This window comes from Eleutherodactylus coqui, chromosome 8, assembly GCF_035609145.1.
Source record: "Eleutherodactylus coqui strain aEleCoq1 chromosome 8, aEleCoq1.hap1, whole genome shotgun sequence".
NCBI classification, from domain to species: Eukaryota; Metazoa; Chordata; class Amphibia; order Anura; family Eleutherodactylidae; genus Eleutherodactylus; species Eleutherodactylus coqui.
In genome coordinates this window covers 164,435,487-164,454,021 of record NC_089844.1, presented here as the reverse complement: position 1 = coordinate 164,454,021, position 18,535 = coordinate 164,435,487, and the positions used below count along the sequence as shown (strand labels likewise).

The 18,535-nt window shown below is 47.8% G+C and overlaps 1 pseudogene; it reads right to left on the bottom strand.

The window, feature by feature from the left end:
- Positions 1 to 841: 841 nt before the first annotated feature.
- LOC136577995 (E3 ubiquitin/ISG15 ligase TRIM25-like) lies at positions 842 to 14,200 on the bottom strand (annotated as a pseudogene).
- Between the last annotated feature and the right edge of the window lie 4,335 nt (positions 14,201 to 18,535).

Genomic DNA, 18,535 nt, shown 5'->3' with positions numbered 1-18,535 from the left:
AGCGCAGGGCCAATCAGGGGCAGCTCTCAGCTGTCATTCAGCTGAGAGCTGCCCCTGAGCCAATCAGAGGCAGCACTCACTCACCCATTCATGAATGGGTGTGAGAGCTGCCTCTGATTGGTCAGGCTGTGACCAATCAGAGGCAGCTGATTCACCAGGCGGGGATTTTAAATCCCCGGCTGCTGAATACTACTCACAGCTGTTCAGAGCAGTTCAGAAGGACTGCCGCCGGCCGCGCTGAACTCCGTCTGCCGGGACCAGGTGAGTATATATATATTTTTTATTTTTACACATTTCTGGATGAATTGCAGGGAAGGGCTTATATATTTAAGCCCTTCCCGACAATTCATCCCGCGTACGCCGGCAGCCCATTGCTTTCAATGGAGCTGGCTGTATTGCCGGCTCCATTGAATTCAATGGGCTAACATCGTTCTTCTCTGCTACAGCTGTTACACCTGTGGCAGAGGAGAACGATCTTTATGCTGACAGTGCGGGGGGGGGGGGGGGGGATGGGTCTCACTCTTGCCATTATTGTGGCTTAATAGTGGGACCTGGGAACTTGAGATGCAGCCCAACATGTAGCCCCTCGCCTGCCCTATTCGTTTCTGTGTCGTTCCCATCACTTTCTTGAATTTCACAGATTTTCACAAATGAAAACCTTAGCGAGCATCGGCGAAATACAAAAATGCTCGAGTCGCCCATTGACTTCAATGGGGTTTGTTACTCGAAACGAACTCTGGAGCATCACTGAAAGTTCGACTCGAGTAACGAGCACCCGAGCATTTTGGTGCTCGCTCATCTCTAGTAATGAAGTTAATTAGTTCATTATGTGCTGTTTTGTGCAAACAAATTGTGGGTGCAGAATACCCTCATGTGAATGAGCCCAATGATACCAACGGGTTGTATTCTCTGCTTATTGCGCATACGTAAAACGCTGCCCAATTACATCTGTGTGATTCCGGCCTAAGGGCTCATGCACACAGAGGCATTAGGGTATTGTGCAATATGCAGTACATAGAGCCCGGCGATATCAGGGGGCTCATTCACATGGGTGGATGTTTCACACGCTCCATTATCCTGCACACCAAAGTATCACATACTGAGCTAATTAGCACAATTGTCCATTACAATACACAACGCATTGTGCAAGTAGGCATCACTAACGCGCTCATCCGTGTGACGCCAGACTCAGGACCGTATACACGGAGCCATAAGACAGAACAATGGCCGTTCACACAGGCAGGAATATCATTCACACTTGTGTTTGCATCCAGTTCAGTCGTTGACATTGACTGCAACAGTGAATGTGATCGACTAAACAATCGCTGTTCACACGCAATCACGTGCGAGCGATTATCTTTATGCCTGGATAAAATGGACGAACGAAAAGTGAATAAATTCTCATTCATCATTCATTCGTTGGCCTTGTTTACACTGAGCGATTATCATTCAGATTCACACGATCCAACGATTTTTTGAACAATGATTGTTTTGTGTAAAAGAGCCCTAAATCAGCGCTGCAGCCCCTTTATTATCAGTATCAGTGGGGGATCCAGCAGGCGGGAAAGTGATCCTACAGTAGCTATATACCATCACTAGATCAGATGGGACCAACGATGGTTAGTCTCAGGACAATAACATTCCTAGTGGTAAATACGGGCCGGGGTCTGACCAATATCTATGCTACAGGAAATAACAGTGTAATTATGGGGACTACACCGGTCTCAGCTGGTTATTGTAACAGAGGCTCCATCGTGCACATAGAAGGCGACATGTAGGGGTTCAGTGAAGGAGGCGGTGAAGGTGTGTAAGTGTCTGATGGGGTCACACAGCTCATAGAAGGACAGACGCCCAGCCGCATAGTCTAAGAAGACTCCAAATGTTGGACATGTTGGCCTTACAGAACGATGTAATACCACAGAGTTGTGATATGCCCTGCAATATTCATCATTCAGATCCAAACACCAAGATTTATCATTATCTCCAATACCAGACTGCGCTCCTTCCCTCTCTATACTGGGATAGGACACCCCGATGCTATATACTCCGACCTGGTTCCATGCCACCTCCCAATAATGTCTCCCTGAAGAGAGGCCACATCGGCTTAACACCTGGGGGTGACTCAGAAACCTTCTTGGTGATTCTGGTCTTTGCTGTTCTTCCTCTGAACATGCTGCTGTCTTTAGATCATCTGATAACTCCACTCCTATACATGCAGTGTCCTCATCCAGCAAGATGTCTGGAACCTGGAACCCGAGCCCTGATGTGACACTGGGGACAATATCCCGCATAGATCGGTGTAAGGTCAGTGAGATCAGATCCTCATCCAGCTCTTTCCTCGGTTTCTCCTCTTCCTTTTCCTTCTTAGTAGCCTCATGGACTGGAGCTTCTTTCTCGGCAGCCGCACTCTTAGGGCGCCCACCCACTGGCGTTTGCGTTTTCCGCGGGAAAAAAACGCAGCGTTTTCCGCGATTTTTCCGCGCGTTTTTTGCGGCGTTTTCGCGGCTTTTCCGTTAATTTCCATTGACATTCATGAGAAAAATAAGGACACATATGCAACTGACAGTTCCTATGTTAAAAACGCAAACGCAACGCAAAAAAAACGCCAGTGGACAGGAACACATGTTATCTCTATGCCTGTGCAGGAAAAACGCAAAACGCAAAACGCAGGTAAAAAAACGCCAGTGGGTGGGCGCCCTTATCCCTACCGGCTGCTCCTTGGTCTAATTCTTGTAGGACAGTTGTTGGGTCAGTCCCGTTATCCTGTATTTTGGTATCAGACACGGGGACATCAGCTTGTCCTGAGACCAGTCCTGTATGCCGATTATCATCAGAATGGGTATTTTCACCACCTCCCCCCGTGTTCTCATCATCTCCATTAGTACTTACTGTAATGTCCCTTTCCTGTAAGAGTCTTATTGGGTCGGTGACATGACACATCTGCTCCATGTGATGCATCTTCTCAGACAGCTCCTTCTCCTCTTTTTCCAGCTCCTTGATCAGATGAGATATCTGTGACACAATCTCATCCTCTTGTCTGGAGATCTCGCTCTGCACTTTCCTTTCTGCCATTTCCAGTTGCTCCTTCATCTCCATAAACAACTTCCTGATGTTCTTCCTCTTCTTGGAGGCTTTCTCCTAGATATTCTTCTTATGACCCTGCAGATTCTGGACTCTTGTCTGAAGTTCTGCTTTTTGAGGGTTTAGTTCCCCCAGATACTTCCTCAGTTTCTCCTACTTCTTCTCAGAAGCCTCATCTAGAAGCTCCACCTGGTGGCCCCGATGCTTGCCGACCAGACAAGTCACACATAGACAAGCTGCGTCCTGCGGGCAGTAATACTCTAGAACCTTCTTGTGGATGGAGCACTTCTTGTTCCCAAAGGAGTTGGTGGGATCAGGTAATATATGATCCGCCGTCTTGTTGTGGGCTGCGAGGTTGTCGTCACATAGAGAGGTCTCACAGTGCAGACATGTCCTCACAGCCGGGACTGGAGACTTTATACAGTAAGTACAGAAGATTCTGCTCTCCATATCAGGCTGACTAGATAAGAAACGCTCCACTATATTCGCCAGCTTCCTGTTCTTCTCCAGGGCCGGACGCTGCGGGGATTCGTCTCTGCAGTCCGGACAGGAATACACTCCAGCTGCCTCCTGTGCATCCAGCGCCCTCACAATACGAGCGGCAGAAGTTGTGTCCACATCTCAGGGATACGGGATCTGTATAGAGGCTCAGGCAGATGGAGCAGTCCAGCTCGTCCCGCAGGTCAGCAGACGCTATCCTGATAGAAAAGACATAATTTAAACAAAATAAAAGTACAATATAGTTGATAATAAATAGAGATGAGCGAACGTACTCGTCCGAGCTCGATGCTCGGGCGAATATTAGGGTGTTCGGGATGCTCGTTACTCGTAACGAACACCACGCGATGTTCGGGTTACTTTCACTTTCTTCCCTGAGACGTTAGCGCGCTTTTCTGGCCAATTGAAAAACAGGGAAGGCATTACAACTTCCTCCTGTGTTGTTCCAGCCCTATACCACCCCCCTGCTGTGAGTGGCTGGGAAGATCAGATGTCACCCGAGTATAAAAGTCGGCCCCTCCCGCGGCTCGCCTCAGATGCCTTGTGAATTAGCTGAGGGACAGTGCTGCTGGGACCGGAGCTGCTGTAGGGAGAGTTTTAGCAGTTAGTGTAGGCTTCAAGAACCCCAAAGGTCCTTATTAGGGCCATTAGTACCTGTGTGTTGGCTGCTGTTAGCAGTGGCTATATTTTTTTTTCTTCTCAAAATCGGCTCTGCAGAGCGTTGCACCTGGCATTAGGGACAGAAGTGTTGCATAGGCAGGGAGAGTGTTAGGAGTGAGTGTAGCCTTCAAGAACCTCAACGGTCCTTTCTAGGGCCATATTTAACCGTGTGCAGTACTGTGCTGGCTGCTGTTAGCTGTGCTTCATATTTTTTTTTCCCTCAAAATCCCTCAGAGCATTGCACCCTCCATTGATACTACAGGGAAAGAATTGTGTAGGCAGGGCCACAACACAGTTATTATTCATTGAATATACGCAGTGGGGCCTTTGCTTGTAAAAAAAGGGGAAAAAACTCTATTTGTCCTGCCTCTGTCCGTCCTAAGGGCTGTGGGTACAACGTTAAAAAATCAGACGCACCCAGCTACGGTTTACTGCAGGCTTCGCCATTTTCTTTCCTGACTTGGAAATAAATACCTGCTCTGCCAGAGTTATAATAACTCTGCTACAGTTAAGTTCTGTGAGTGACACATTTGCAGGGCCACACCACAGTTATTAAACTTCTCATGTTCATTGAATATACGCAGTGGGGCCTTTTGGTGTAAAAAAAGGGAAAAAAATTCTATTTGTCCTGCCTCTGTCCGTCCTAAGGCCTGTGGGTACGTGTGTGCAGCGTGTACAACGTTAAAAAATCAGACGCACCCAGCTACGGTTTACTGTAGGCTTCGCCATTTTCTTTCCTGACTGGGAAATAAATACCTGCTCTGCCAGAGTTAATAACTCTGCTACCCTCAAGTTCTGTGACACATTTGCAGGGCCACACCACAGTTATTAAACTTAGATTATTCATTCACTAGAGGCAGTGGGGCCTTTCCTTTTTAAAAAAGGGAAAAAATTATATTTGGCCTGCAGTCTTGCGCCAATTTATTTCCTGCCTGTGAAATCAAATCACTGGTAATACAGCATGCTGAGGGGTAGGGGTAGGCCTAGAGGACGTGGACGCGGCCGAGGACGCGGAGGGCCAAGTCAGGGTGTGGGCACAGGCCGAACTCCTGTTCTAGGTGTATCGCAGCCGTCTGCTACGCGATTAGTAGAGAGGCACGTTTCTGGCGTCCCGACAGTCATCGCACAATTCATGGGTCCACGCGGGAGACCGTTATTAGAAAATGAGCAGTGTGAGCAGGTCCTGTCCTGGATGGCAGAAAGTGCTTCGAGCAACCTATCGTCCACCCACAGTTCTGCGCCGTCCACTGCTGCAAATCAGAATCCTCTGTCTGCTGCTCCTCCTTCCTCCCAGCCTCCTCACTCCACTCCAATGACACCTGCTCAGCTGCGTGAAGACTCCCAGGAACTGTTCTCGGGCCCCTGCTCAGATTGGGCAGCAGTGGTTCCTCTCCCACCAGAGGAGTTTATCGTCACTGATGCCCAACCATTGCAAAGTTCCCGGGGTCCGGGGGATGAGGCTGGGGACTTCCGCCAACTGTCTCAAGAACTTTCTGTGGGTGAGGAGGACGATGACGATGAGACACAGTTGTCTTGCAGTCAGGTAGTAGTGAGGGCAGTAAGTGCGAGGGAGGAGCGCACAGAGGATTCTGAGGAAGAGCAGCAGGACGATGAGGTGACTGACCCCACCTGGTTTGCAACGCCTACTCAGGACAGGTCTTCAGAGGGGGAGGCAAGGGCAGCAGCAGGGCAGGTTGCAAGAGGCAGTGCGGTTTCCAGGGGTAGAGGCAGGGCCAGACCGAATAATCCACCAACTGTTTCCCAAAGCGCACCCTCGCGCCATGCCACCCTGCAGAGGCCGAGGTGCTCTAAGGTCTGGCAGTTTTTCACAGAGACGCCTGACGACCGACGAACAGTGGTGTGCAACCTTTGTCGCGCCAAGATCAGCCGGGGAGCCACCACCAACAGCCTCACCACCACCAGCATGCACAGACATATGATGGCCAAGCACCCCACAAGGTGGGACGAAGGCCGTTCACCGCCTCCGGTTTGCACCCCTGCCTCTCCCCCTGTGCCCCAACCTGCCACTGAGATGCAACCCCCCTCTCAGGACACAGGCACTACCGCCTCATGGCCTGCACCCACACCCTCACCTCCGCTGTCCTCGGCCCCATCCACCAGTGTAGTTCAGCGCACCGTCCAGCCGTCACTAGTGCAACTGTTGGAGCGCAAGCGCAAGTACTCCGCCACGCACCCGCACGCTCAAGCGTTAACCGTCCACATAGCAAAATTTATCTGCCTTGAGATGCTGCCGTATAGGGTTGTGGAAACGGAGTCCTTCAAAAGTATGATGGAGGCGGCGGCCCCGCGCTACTCAGTTCCCAGTCGCCACTACTTTTCCCGATGTGCCGTCCCAGCCCTGCACGACCACGTCACCCGCAACATTGTACGCGCACTCACCAACGCGGTTACTGCCAAGGTCCACTTAACAACGGACACGTGGACAAGCACAGGCGGGCAGGGCCACTACATCTCCCTGACGGCACATTGGGTGAATTTAGTGGAGGCTGGGACAGAGTCAGAGCCTGGGACCGCTCACGCCCTACCCACCCCCAGAATTGCGGGCCCCAGCTCGGTGGTGGTATCTGCGGAGGTGTATGCTTCCTCCACTAAAGCACCCTCCTCCTCCTCCTCCGCAACCTCTGTCTCGCAATCAAGATGTGTCAGCAGCAGCACGTCGCCAGCAGTCGGTGTCGCGCGGTGTGGCAGCACAGCGGTGGGCAAGCGTCAGCAGGCCGTGCTGAAACTACTCAGCTTAGGAGATAAGAGGCACACGGCCCACGAACTGCTGCAGGGTCTGACAGAGCAGACCGACCGCTGGCTTGCGCCGCTGAGCCTCCAACCCGGCATGGTCGTGTGTGACAACGGCTGTAACCTGGTGGCGGCTCTGCAGCTCGGCAGCCTCACGCACGTGCCATGCCTGGCCCATGTCTTTAATTTGGTGGTTCAGCGCTTTCTGAAAAGCTACCCACGCTTGTCAGACCTGCTCATAAAGGCTCTGCGCACATTTCCGCAAGTCCCACACGGACGCTGCCACCCTGCGCACCCTGCAACATCGCTTTAAGCTGCCAGTGCACCGACTGCTGTGCGACGTGCCCACACGGTGGAACTCTACGCTCCACATGTTGGCCAGGCTCTATGAACAGCGTAGAGCTATAGTGGAATACCAACTCCAACATGGGCGGCGCAGTGGGAGTCAGCCTCCTCAATTCTTTTCTGAAGAGTGGGCCTGGTTGGCAGACATCTGCCAGGTCCTTGGAAATTTTGAGCAGTCTACCCAGGTGGTGAGCGGCGATGCTGCAATCATTAGCGTCACCATTCCTCTGCTATGCATCTTGAGAAATTCCCTGCAAAGCATAAAGGCAGCTGCTTTGCGCTCGGAAACGGGGGCGGGGGAAGACAGTATGCCGCTGGATATTCAGAGCACCCTCCTGTCTATTTCTCAGCGCGTACAGGAGGAGGAGGAGGAGGAGGAGCATGAGGAGGATGAGGAGGAGGGGGAAGAGACAGCTTGGCCCGCTGCTGACGGTACACATGCTGTTTGCCTGTCATCCTTTCAGCGTGTATGGCCTGAGGAGGAGGAGGAGGAGGAGGAGGAGGAGGAGGATCCTGAAAGTGATCTTCCTAGTGAAGACAGCCATGTGTTGCGTACAGATACCCTGGCACACATGGCTGACTTCATGTTAGGATGCCTTTCTCGTGACCCTCGCGTTGCACGCATTCTGGCCACAACGGATTACTGGGTGTACACACTGCTCGATCCACGGTATAAGGAGAACCTGCCCACTCTCATTCCCGAAGAGGAAAGGGGTTCGAGAGTGTTGCTATACCACAGGACCCTTGCGGACAAGCTGATGGTAAAATTCCCATCCGACAGCGCTAGTGGCAGAAGGCGCAGTACCGAGGGCAAGGTAGCAGGGGAGGTGCGGAGATCGAGCAGCATGTACATCCCAGGCAGTGCAACAGTCTTTAAGGGCCTGGACAGCTTTATGGCTCCCCACCAAGACTGTGTCACCGCTCCCCAGTCAAGGCTGAGTCGGCGGGAGCACTGTAAAAGGATGGTGAGGGAGTACGTAGCCGATCGCACGACCGTCCTCCGTGACGCCTCTGCCACCTACAACTACAGGGTGTCGAAGCTGGACACGTGGCCTGAACTAGCGCTGTATGCCCTGGAGGTGCTTGCTTGTCCTGCGGCTAGCGTCTTGTCGGAGAGGGTGTTTAGTGCGGCTGGGGGAATCATCACAGATAAGCGTACCCGCCTGTCAACCGACAGTGCCGACAGGCTAACACTCATCAAGATGAACAAAGCCTGGATTTCCCCAGACTTCTCTTCTCCACCAGCGGACAGCAGCGATACGTAAGCAATACGTAGGCTGCACCCGTGGATGGAAGCTACGTTCTCTCTCACCATCCAAAACGGGGACATTTCTGCTTCATCAATCTGTGTCTAATATTCCTCCTCCTCCTCCTGCTGCTCCTCCTCCTGAAACCTCACGTAATCACGCTGAACGGGCAATTTTTCTTAGGGCCACAAGGCTCACTCATATAATTGTTCTTAAAAATTTTTATACGTTTCAATGCTCTTAAAAGCGTTGAAACTTTAACTTGAACCAATTTTTCGTTAAACTGGGCTGCCTCCAGGCCTAGTTACCACTTAAGCCACATTAACCAAAGCGATTAATGGGTTTCACCTGCCCTCTTGGCTGGCCATGGCCAATTTTTGGGATGTACATTAGTACTGTTGATACACCAATTTTTGTGGGCCCTCGCCTACAGTGTAATCAAATTAATTTTTAGCCCACCTGCATTACAGCTGACGTTACATCCGCTGTGTTGGGCAATGCAATGGGATATATTTATGTACCGCCGGTGGCTTCCTGGCACCCACCTATGCTGTGGGTCCACAGGGAATTATAAATTCATCTGTTTCCACTTGTAAAGAACCCCAGTCTGACTGGGGCATGCAGTGTGGGCCGAAGCCCACCTGTATTACGCACGACATTACTACCTCAGCTGTGTTGGGCAATGCAATGGGATATTTCTGTGTATCGCCGGTGGGTTCCAGGGAGCCACCCATGCTGTAGGTGCACACGGAGTTTAACCTACATGTGTCCACTTGTAAAGAAGCCCAGTCTGACTGGGGCATGCAGTGTGGGCCGAAGCCCACCTGCATTAAGCACGACATTACTACCTCAGCTGTGTTGGGCAATGCAATGGGATATTTCTATGTACCGCCGGTGGCTTCCTGGCACCCACCCATGCTGTGGGTCCACAGGGAATTATAAATTAATCTGTTTCCACTTGTAAAGAACCCCAGTCTGACTGGGGCATGCAGTGTGGGCCGAAGCCCACCTGTATTACGCACGACATTACTACCTCAGCTGTGTTGGGCAATGCAATGGGATATTTCTGTGTATCGCCGGTGGCTTCCTGGCACCCACCCATGCTGTGGGTCCACAGGGAATTATAAATGCATCTGTTTCCACTTGTAAAGAACCCCAGTCTGACTGGGGCATGCAGTGTGGGCCGAAGCCCACCTGCATTAAGCACGACATTCCTACCTCAGCTGTGTTGGGCAATGCAATGGGATATTTCTGTGTACCGCCGGTGGCTTCCTGGCACCCACCCATGCTGTCGGTCGACAGGGACTTCACAATAGGGAGTTGTACCTGCCTGTGTCTATGAATTAAAAAGCCCGGTCTGACTGGGGCATGCAGAGACACCTTGACAGAATGAATAGTGTGTGGCACATAGGTTCCCCATTGCTATGCCCACGTGTGCAGCTCCTGATGGCGGTGGCACAGGATTCTATTTCTCATTGCTTCTGTATAGCATTGTGGGCTATCGCCCCGCCTCGTTTAAAGAGGGTCGCTGCCTAGCCGTGCCAACCCTCTGCAGTGTGTGCCTGCGGTTCCTCCTCATGGCAGACGCACTTCTAAATAGACATGAGGGTGGTGTGGCATGAGGGCAGCTGAAGGCTGCGCAGGGACAGTTTGGTGTGCGCTGTGGGGGGGAGAGGGGGGGCGGTTGGTCAGCATGTAACCCAGGAGAAGTGGCAGCGGAGTGTCATCCAGGCAGTGATTGTGCTTTGTTGTAGGTAGTGTGGTGCTTAGCAAAGGTATGCCATGCTAATGAGGGCTTTTCAGAAGTAAAAGTTGTTGGGAGGGGGGGGGGCACTCTTGCCGGTATTGTGGCTTAATAGTAGGACCTGTGAACTTGAGATGCAGCCCAACACGTAGCCCCTCGCCTGCCCTATCCGTTGCTGTGTCGTTCCCATCACTTTCTTGAATTGCCCAGATTTTCACACATGAAAACCTTAGCGAGCATCGGCGAAATACAAAAATGCTCGGGTCGCCCATTGACTTCAATGGGGTTCATTATTCGAAACGAACCCTCGAGCATCGCGGGAAGTTCGTTTCGAGTAACGAGCACCTGAGCATTTTGGTGCTCGCTCATCTCTAATAATAAACCAACATATATGATGTAAAAATACAATAAAAGTAGAGATGAGCGAGCACCTAAATGCTCGGGTCCACGTTATTCGAGTCGAGCTTTTCGTAAAATTCGAGAGCTCTACTCGGGTAACGAACCCCATTGACTACAATGGGGGACTTGAGCATTTTTGTATGTGGGACGCCGGTTGTTTGGTTGGTTGTCTCTCTCTCTCTGCGTCGTGGCGGGAAGGGGCCAAAAAGGCACATCACAGCGGGGAGGAGCCAAAAACTGGGGGAGGGTCGAACATGGCTTGATGGTAGTTCGAGTACCGAGCACCATCGAGTATGCTAATACTTGAACGAGCATCAAGCTCGGCAGAGTATCTTCGCTCAACTCTAAATAAAAGTATTCAGTAGCCATGTCATGTGTCTTAAATTAAGTAGGTAGTGCAGCCCTCCCCAACACTGCAACCCAATTCCAGCCAATTCTAGATGTGTGGTATAAGGATTGATGCAGTATCAACCAGCTGCCGTTCAGGACACTAGGAAAGCTGAACTGACCCCTCCTCTTGTCTCTCCCCTCTCATTTCTCCCCTCTCCTCTCCCTCACAACTGATTTGATGATCATGTGGCCTCAGGAAGTGTTTGATCACGATGGCAATAAGCTTAGTCAGTGAAAGGAGGATGCTAATTACCCCCCTTCCAAGGAGGTGCGACACCTCGGATGGTTCCCAGAGAAATCCTGGCGCCAAAATTTTCATTGAGGGAAAATATCTTAATAAAGGCTATTAGTCATGTGAAGAAACTAGCCTAATATGAATTTTTCAAATTGGGCAGGCCAGCTGAACGAAATGCATCTACACACATTGAGGTTCGGGCCCATGATCACCCCCAAACGGCGTATCTGTGTTCCTGGTTATAATTTATGTGTCATGCTTGGTATTGCTGAATAGATAAAATCATGACCGGCAATATCTGCCCGGCATATTTCTGATCAGAGTACCCCACCCTTCCCTGAATGACCCCAGAGACTGCTAGTCTGCTTTAGAATAAGTCTGCAATTTATTAGTCAAGCCTTGTCCTTTTTAAAATGAACCATAACTTCCAAAATTGTATCATAATTCATAGTCTGGGTTCCAGATTACTAGTGACCTGCTGGTGATGGCAGCGAGTGTGTGTATGGGGGCATTGTAGAGTGCTGGAGACGTTGGACCAACCAGGGGGTGATTTGAGCTTTCCTCAGCATGGATCTAGGATTAGATACAGCAGCTCAACAGACAGTGACGCACACAATGGAATTGGACATACGATATGTATTAGAAAGGTTTTTGCTCACCCACTGCCTAGGTGTCTCCTCCTTTGGAAAGATTATGCATCGGCTTGGGATCTCTTTCAGACTGCTTCACCCGCTCCGTCCAATTGCGGTACACAGGTAAGTAGATGCAGAAAAATGCTGTCTTCACAGAGATGGTGTCCACAAGCCTTTATTGAATGAAGTGCTACATAAAACCAGTCAGCCGTCTACACCGGAGGCGTTTCCACTCCGTAAGGAGTCTTGATCGCCTGATTATGGGGGTTACGTCACTCCCTTAAATATTTGAATAATTAAAAACAATTAAAAACAATACAAAACAGCTGACTTACTCAATTCTACATGAACTTAAACCCAGATCTTAGTACGGCATACGGCATGTTCTAAGCGAATTCTGCATATAGTATAATATGATATAGTATGATGTAGCATAATCCATATAGCGTAATAATCAATATATATTCATTAATACATATGCTATAACATTATTTCTTGATGTTGTGTTCAGATTATCAGTTTAACCCTTTGTCCTCCTTCCTAATTTCTTTTCTTCTTTTCTCTCTCTTCTTTCCCGATTTAGATATTTCTATATTGGCAATAAACGAAACATTTTGTATACAAAAAATAAAATATCGAAATCTCCATAATGAAATTTAATAGTGAAATCTCCCTGAGAGAAGATATGCAATATATTATAAATGGCAATGTCCCATATCCATCCAGTGATAACTAATGAAATATGAACCTAATGACAACATTTTATTTACACATATCATACAACAGACTAAATAATGTAATGGGGGGGGGGGGGGGGCTCTTTATAGATCCACTATTTAATACATGCATAACAGGTCTGACCTGAAGTGGAGACCATTGGGATGTCTCGTACCCAATTTCAGCATCCAAAATGCTTCTCTCTTTGATAATGTATTGTGATCTACCTTTAACCTCTTAATGACGCGGCCATTTTTCTTTTTCCATTTTCGTTTTTTCCTCCCCCTTTAAAAAAATCGTAACTCCTTTATTTATCCATCGACGTTGCTGTTTGAGGGCTTGTTTTTTGTGGGACGAGTACCATATAATGTACTGAAAAACTTTTTAAAAAGTCTAAGTGGAGTAAAATGAAAAAAAAAATTACATTTTGCCATCTTTTAGTGCATCCTGTTTCTACGGCGCAAAAATGGCAACAAAAGCGACATGATACGATACCAAACTTGTATAGGTTTTTTCTTACTGTACTAATTTTTTTTTCAAAGATTTAATTTTTTTAAATTATTTTCTGCGGTCATTTTATGCGCGCAATAACTTTATTTTTCCATCGATGTAGTTTAGCAAGGACTCACTTTTTGCGGGATGTTCTGTAGTTTCCGATAGTACCAATTTGGAATGCATACGACTTTTAAATCGCTTTTTAATGCGTTTTTTCTGGGAGACAGGGTAACTAAAAAAGTGCATTTCTGGCTTTCTTTATTTTATTTTTCAGACGACGTTCACCGTGCTGGAAAAATAATGCACTACTTTGATAGTTCGGACTTTTACGGACGCAGCGATACCAAAAATATATTTTTATTGTATGATTTGGATTTTTTTAATAATAGATATGGCAAAAGGGGGGGTGATTTAAACTTTTATAACTTTTTTTTTTTACAATTAAAAAAACTTTATTGATTTTTTTTTTTACTTTACTTTGAAGTCCCCCTGATCGCTCCTGCAGTATGACGTAATGCTATAGCATTACGTCATACTGCTTTTTCACAGGCAGTCTATCAAGCCACCCCACGGGGATGGCTTGATAGGCAGTCTGGTAAGGCAGCCCTGGGGCCTTTCATTAGGCCCCTGGCTGCCATGACACCTGCACGGCTCCCCCGATCTCACCGTGGGGGGGGGGTCCGTGCGGGACCCCCGAACATCGTTCGAGGGATTTAAATGCCGCTGTCAGAATTGACATTGTCAGAATTGACAGCTGACACCCGCGGCCATTGTCCACGGGTGTCAGCTGTTATAAACAGCTGACGCCCGCACTGTATGAAGAGAGGTTGCCATACAACCTCTCTTCCTACATACCCCGCGGCTCTATGACGTACCGATACGTCATGGAGTGGGAAGGGGTTAATCTTTTGTCTCGCTTAACTATTTCAATGCCATAGCAAGTCAGTGTATCTCTATTCTGATTATGATCCTCCATGAAGTGTCTCGCCGCACCTGAACTCGTCATTATTTTTAATAGATCTCATATGTTCCTGATGTGTACTTTAGGTTTCCTTCCTGTACATCCCATATATTGTAAGCTGATACATTCGATGATATACATAACATTAATGCTGTCACCGTTGATGTATTGTCCTACAGTAAAGCTGGTGGCCCCTGAGTAATCACAGAATTCACGTTTGTTTTTCAATATTGAAAGAAAGTTTAAAAGCGATGGAAGATTCTATCATAGAAGTGAAAAAAAGGAAATCAGATCGAAGATCAGGAATCCAACACAAGTTACAGCTGGAAGAACAACCCAGCAATGAGAAATAGAAAATCCATCTTAAAGAACAAGCAGAAAATTATAAGAAATCCAACCGAGTTACCTTCTCACCGTCCGACACAGAAGAGCGTTACACGGACTCTGAAATCTCAAGCTTTAACTCTTCCAGCCCTGAAGGAAGCTCAAATGTGTATGAAAGGACTGATAGAACAGACAAGAAAACGGAGGAGCAAACATGAATACCTCTCGGAGATCCCCCAGCCGTCACAGAGGGTGAATCAATGTGCGTTAGATGAGAATGATAAGGATGTTATTGTCCTGTCACCCCGCATTATCTCGGGGACACAGAAAAAAATACTGAAGAAAGATCTCAATGTCATTCCTGATCGTCTGGAATCAATTCATTTAGCAGATATGGAACAGTTACAAAGCAGTTTTAACAAAGCAAATGAACATGAAAAGGCGTCCACACATCGGGGCGTCTGAAGCCAGACCTCCGCCTGTGGCATCTCATGATGAAGATTTCATTGATACAATGGCCACAATGTATTTGCGGGAAAGAGAACAATTTACACCAACTGCAGAACAGTTAACCCCTTAATGACACGGCCTATTTTGGCGTTGAGGACCAAGCGATTTTTTTGGTATTTTTCCATCTCCATTTTTCAAAAGTCATAACTTTTTTATTTTTCCATGGACGCGGCCGTATAAGGGCTTGTTTTTTGCGTGGCGAGCTGTAGTTTTTAATCGGTGCCACTTTCGGGTACATAGACTATATCGTAAAACTTTTATTATTTTTTTTAGAAAAACAGGGAGAGAAAACGCATCAATTCTGACATGTTTTTTTTTTTTTTTTTTTACAGCGTTAATCATGCAGCATAAATGACACACAAAATTTTTTCTGCGGGTCGGTACGGTTACAACGATACCAAAATTCTTATTTATTTTTTAGGTTTTTACACTTTTTTGCAATAAAAACCCTTTATTTTGGAAATCTTTTTTTCTCTCTATAGCTGCATTCAAAGTCCTGTAACTTTATTATTTTCCTATGTACGGAGCTCTATAAGGGCTTATTTTTGCGAGATGAGCTGTAGTTTTTCTTGGTACCATTTTGGGGAATATACGGCTTTTTATCACTTTTATTGCATTTTTTGGGTGGCAAAATGCTAAAAATTAGCATTTTGACTCTGTTTTTTAGCAGGTTTTTTTTTACGCTTTTTGTCATACAAAATAAAAAGCGTGTTCAACTTTTTGTACACGCCGTTACGGACGCGTCAATACATATGTGGGGTTTTAATTTTTTTAACTTTTTTATGCTATTAGAAAAAGCATAAAAAAGGTGTTTTTTCCCGTATGTTTTAACTCATATTAAAGTCTCGATGTAGCCTGGAAACTGTTGCTATGCTACACAGACACTACTAAGTTTCTATTTGCAGAAATAAAAAAAAATAAAAGACTTTCAAGTTAATAAAGTGAACATACAAGGTTATATTGCAAGCAAAAAGCTACTTATACTTCTGTAAAAAAAAAAAATTGTATCAGATTTTTTGAAAACTCTATTGTATTGGAAAATGTATGTCACCTTTCATTACGATGCTAATAAAAAATTGAATGGTTAAAAAAAAAAGGTGTTTTTTTACATTTTTCTTTTGTTTACATTTTTTTTTTTTTTTTTACACTATTTGAGTCCCTCTGAGGGACTTGCAGCACTGTGCCTATGATCGCTGTCATAAGGCATGGCAGAGCTACTGCTCTGCCATGCCTTATCGCTTATACAGCAATTATAGGCACAGGCAATACAGGACGCCAGTGTCTGGCATCCTGTTGCCATGGTGACAGGCCGGGCTCTTGCGATGACATCGCGAGAGCCGGCCGGAGACACAGAGGGAGCGCGCTCCCTCTGTGAACTCTTTCCCTGCCGCGATCCACTTAGACAGCCGGCTCCCGCTGCGGGATAGCGCGAGGTCAGTCATGATCTTGCGCTATCCCGATGACGTACCGGTATGTCCTGTTGCGGGAAGTACCAGGCTCCCAGGACGTATCGGTACGTCCTGGGGAGGGAAGGGGTTAATGATATTAGAACCATCAAATTCCCAGTACCAAACAGGGACTTTTATCCAAAGGCCACCAGAAGTCCATGTATAGACAGTATTCAACACGCTGTGGAGAAGGATCTGCTGAAACTCCAGACAGATAATAAAGAGGGGATTATAAGAAGGAAGGATAATCTATCATATAAGGAAAGGAGGCAAATCCAGAATCTGACACAGAATACAAATATCATCATAAGGAAGTCAGACAAGGGGGGAAATGGGGGCTTATACTCTAAATTGGTTGTAGATATACTGAACGATAGCGCCACCTATAGAAAGCTGGACTCTAGAGATGAGCAAGCACCAAAATGCTCGGGTGCTCGTTACTCGAGACGAATTTTTCGCGATGCTCGAAGGTTCGTTTCGAGTAACGAACCCCATTGAAGTCAATGGGCGACCGGAGCATTTTTGTATTTCGCCGATGCTCGCTAAGGTTTTCATGTGTGAAAATCTGGGCAATTCAAGAAAGTGATGGGAACGACACAGCAACGGATAGGGCAGGCGAGGGGCTACATGTTGGGCTGCATCTCAAGTTCACAGGTCCCACTATTAAGCCACAATAGCGGCAAGAGTGGCCCCCCCCAAAAAAAAACTTGGCCACACACTATTCATTCTGTCAAGGTGTCTGCATGCCCGAGTCAGACCGGGGTTTTTTATAAATAGTCACAGCCAGGTACAACTCCGCAATGGGAATTCTGTGTGCACCCACAGCATGGGTGGCTCCCTGGAACCCACCGGCGGTACATAAAAAAATCCCATTGCATTGCCCAACACAGCTGAGGTAGTAATGTCGTGCGTAATACAGGTGGGCTTCGGCCCACACTGCATGCCCCAGTCAGACTGGGGTTCTTTACAAGTGGACACATGTAGGTTAAACTCCGTGTGCACCTACAGCATGGGTGGCTCCCTGGAACCCACCGGCGGTACATAAAAAAATCCCATTGCATTGCCCATCACAGCTGAGGTAATGTCGTGCTTAATGCGACTCATTTACGCCATACATTAATAACAATAACTGTAATTTACGTTTTACAACTCGTACCGATAAAACCCAATATACCGTTTCTGGAGCTCAATCTAACAGGTGATATTCTACAGGCAGGGTAATAGTGGATATGTACAGGAAGCCAATTGCGGGTAACCTAATATTGCATGCCTCTAGTGCCCCTCCGAGACGCACCATAGAGGCTGTCCCTGTGGGAGAGATGACAAGGGCTAAGAGGATCTGCTGCAGAGAAGACCGTTATGTATCCCACCGGAATGACATCTGTCGCAGACTGTCTAAACGGGGTTATAAAAACCCTTGAAGAGCTATATCCAAAGTGGATGCTAAGAGCCGTGATTCTCTTCTCAGCACTGGATCCGTCAAACATGGCACTCGATATGAAGAGAAAATCATGTTTTCATATATTTATTCGGAACGCAGTAGGGACTTCTATGCAATCAAACGAATCATTTTTAAAAACCTTCCAATACTTCCCCAAGATGTGCGATAGATCCCTACTGAGTAAAGGGGTGCATTGTGCGGCTCGCAGGAATAGATGTCTGGGGAGCATATTGTCTCCTAGCACATTGAGGGGGGATTCAGACGACCGTATATCGGCTCGGTTTTTACACCGAGACGATATACGGTGTCCTTGTCTGAGAAGGGGAGGGAGGATGGAAGAGCCAGGAGCAGGAACTGAGGTCCCGCCCCTTCCCAGCCACTATTTGCAATGGGAAGGGGGCGGAGCTAAGGGCCGTTACTTAGCCCCACCCCCATCTCACCCCCTCCTATTGCAAATAGTGGCAAGGGGCGGAGAGAAGGCGGGAGCTCAGTTCCTGCTCCTGGCTCTTCCATCCTCCCCCCTGGCTCTTCCATCCTCCCCCCTACAGACAAGGACACCGTATATTGGCTTGGCGTAAAAACCGAGACGATATACGGTGTCCTTGTCTGAGGGGGGGAGGGAGGATGGAAGAGCCAGGAGCAGGAACTGAGGTCCCG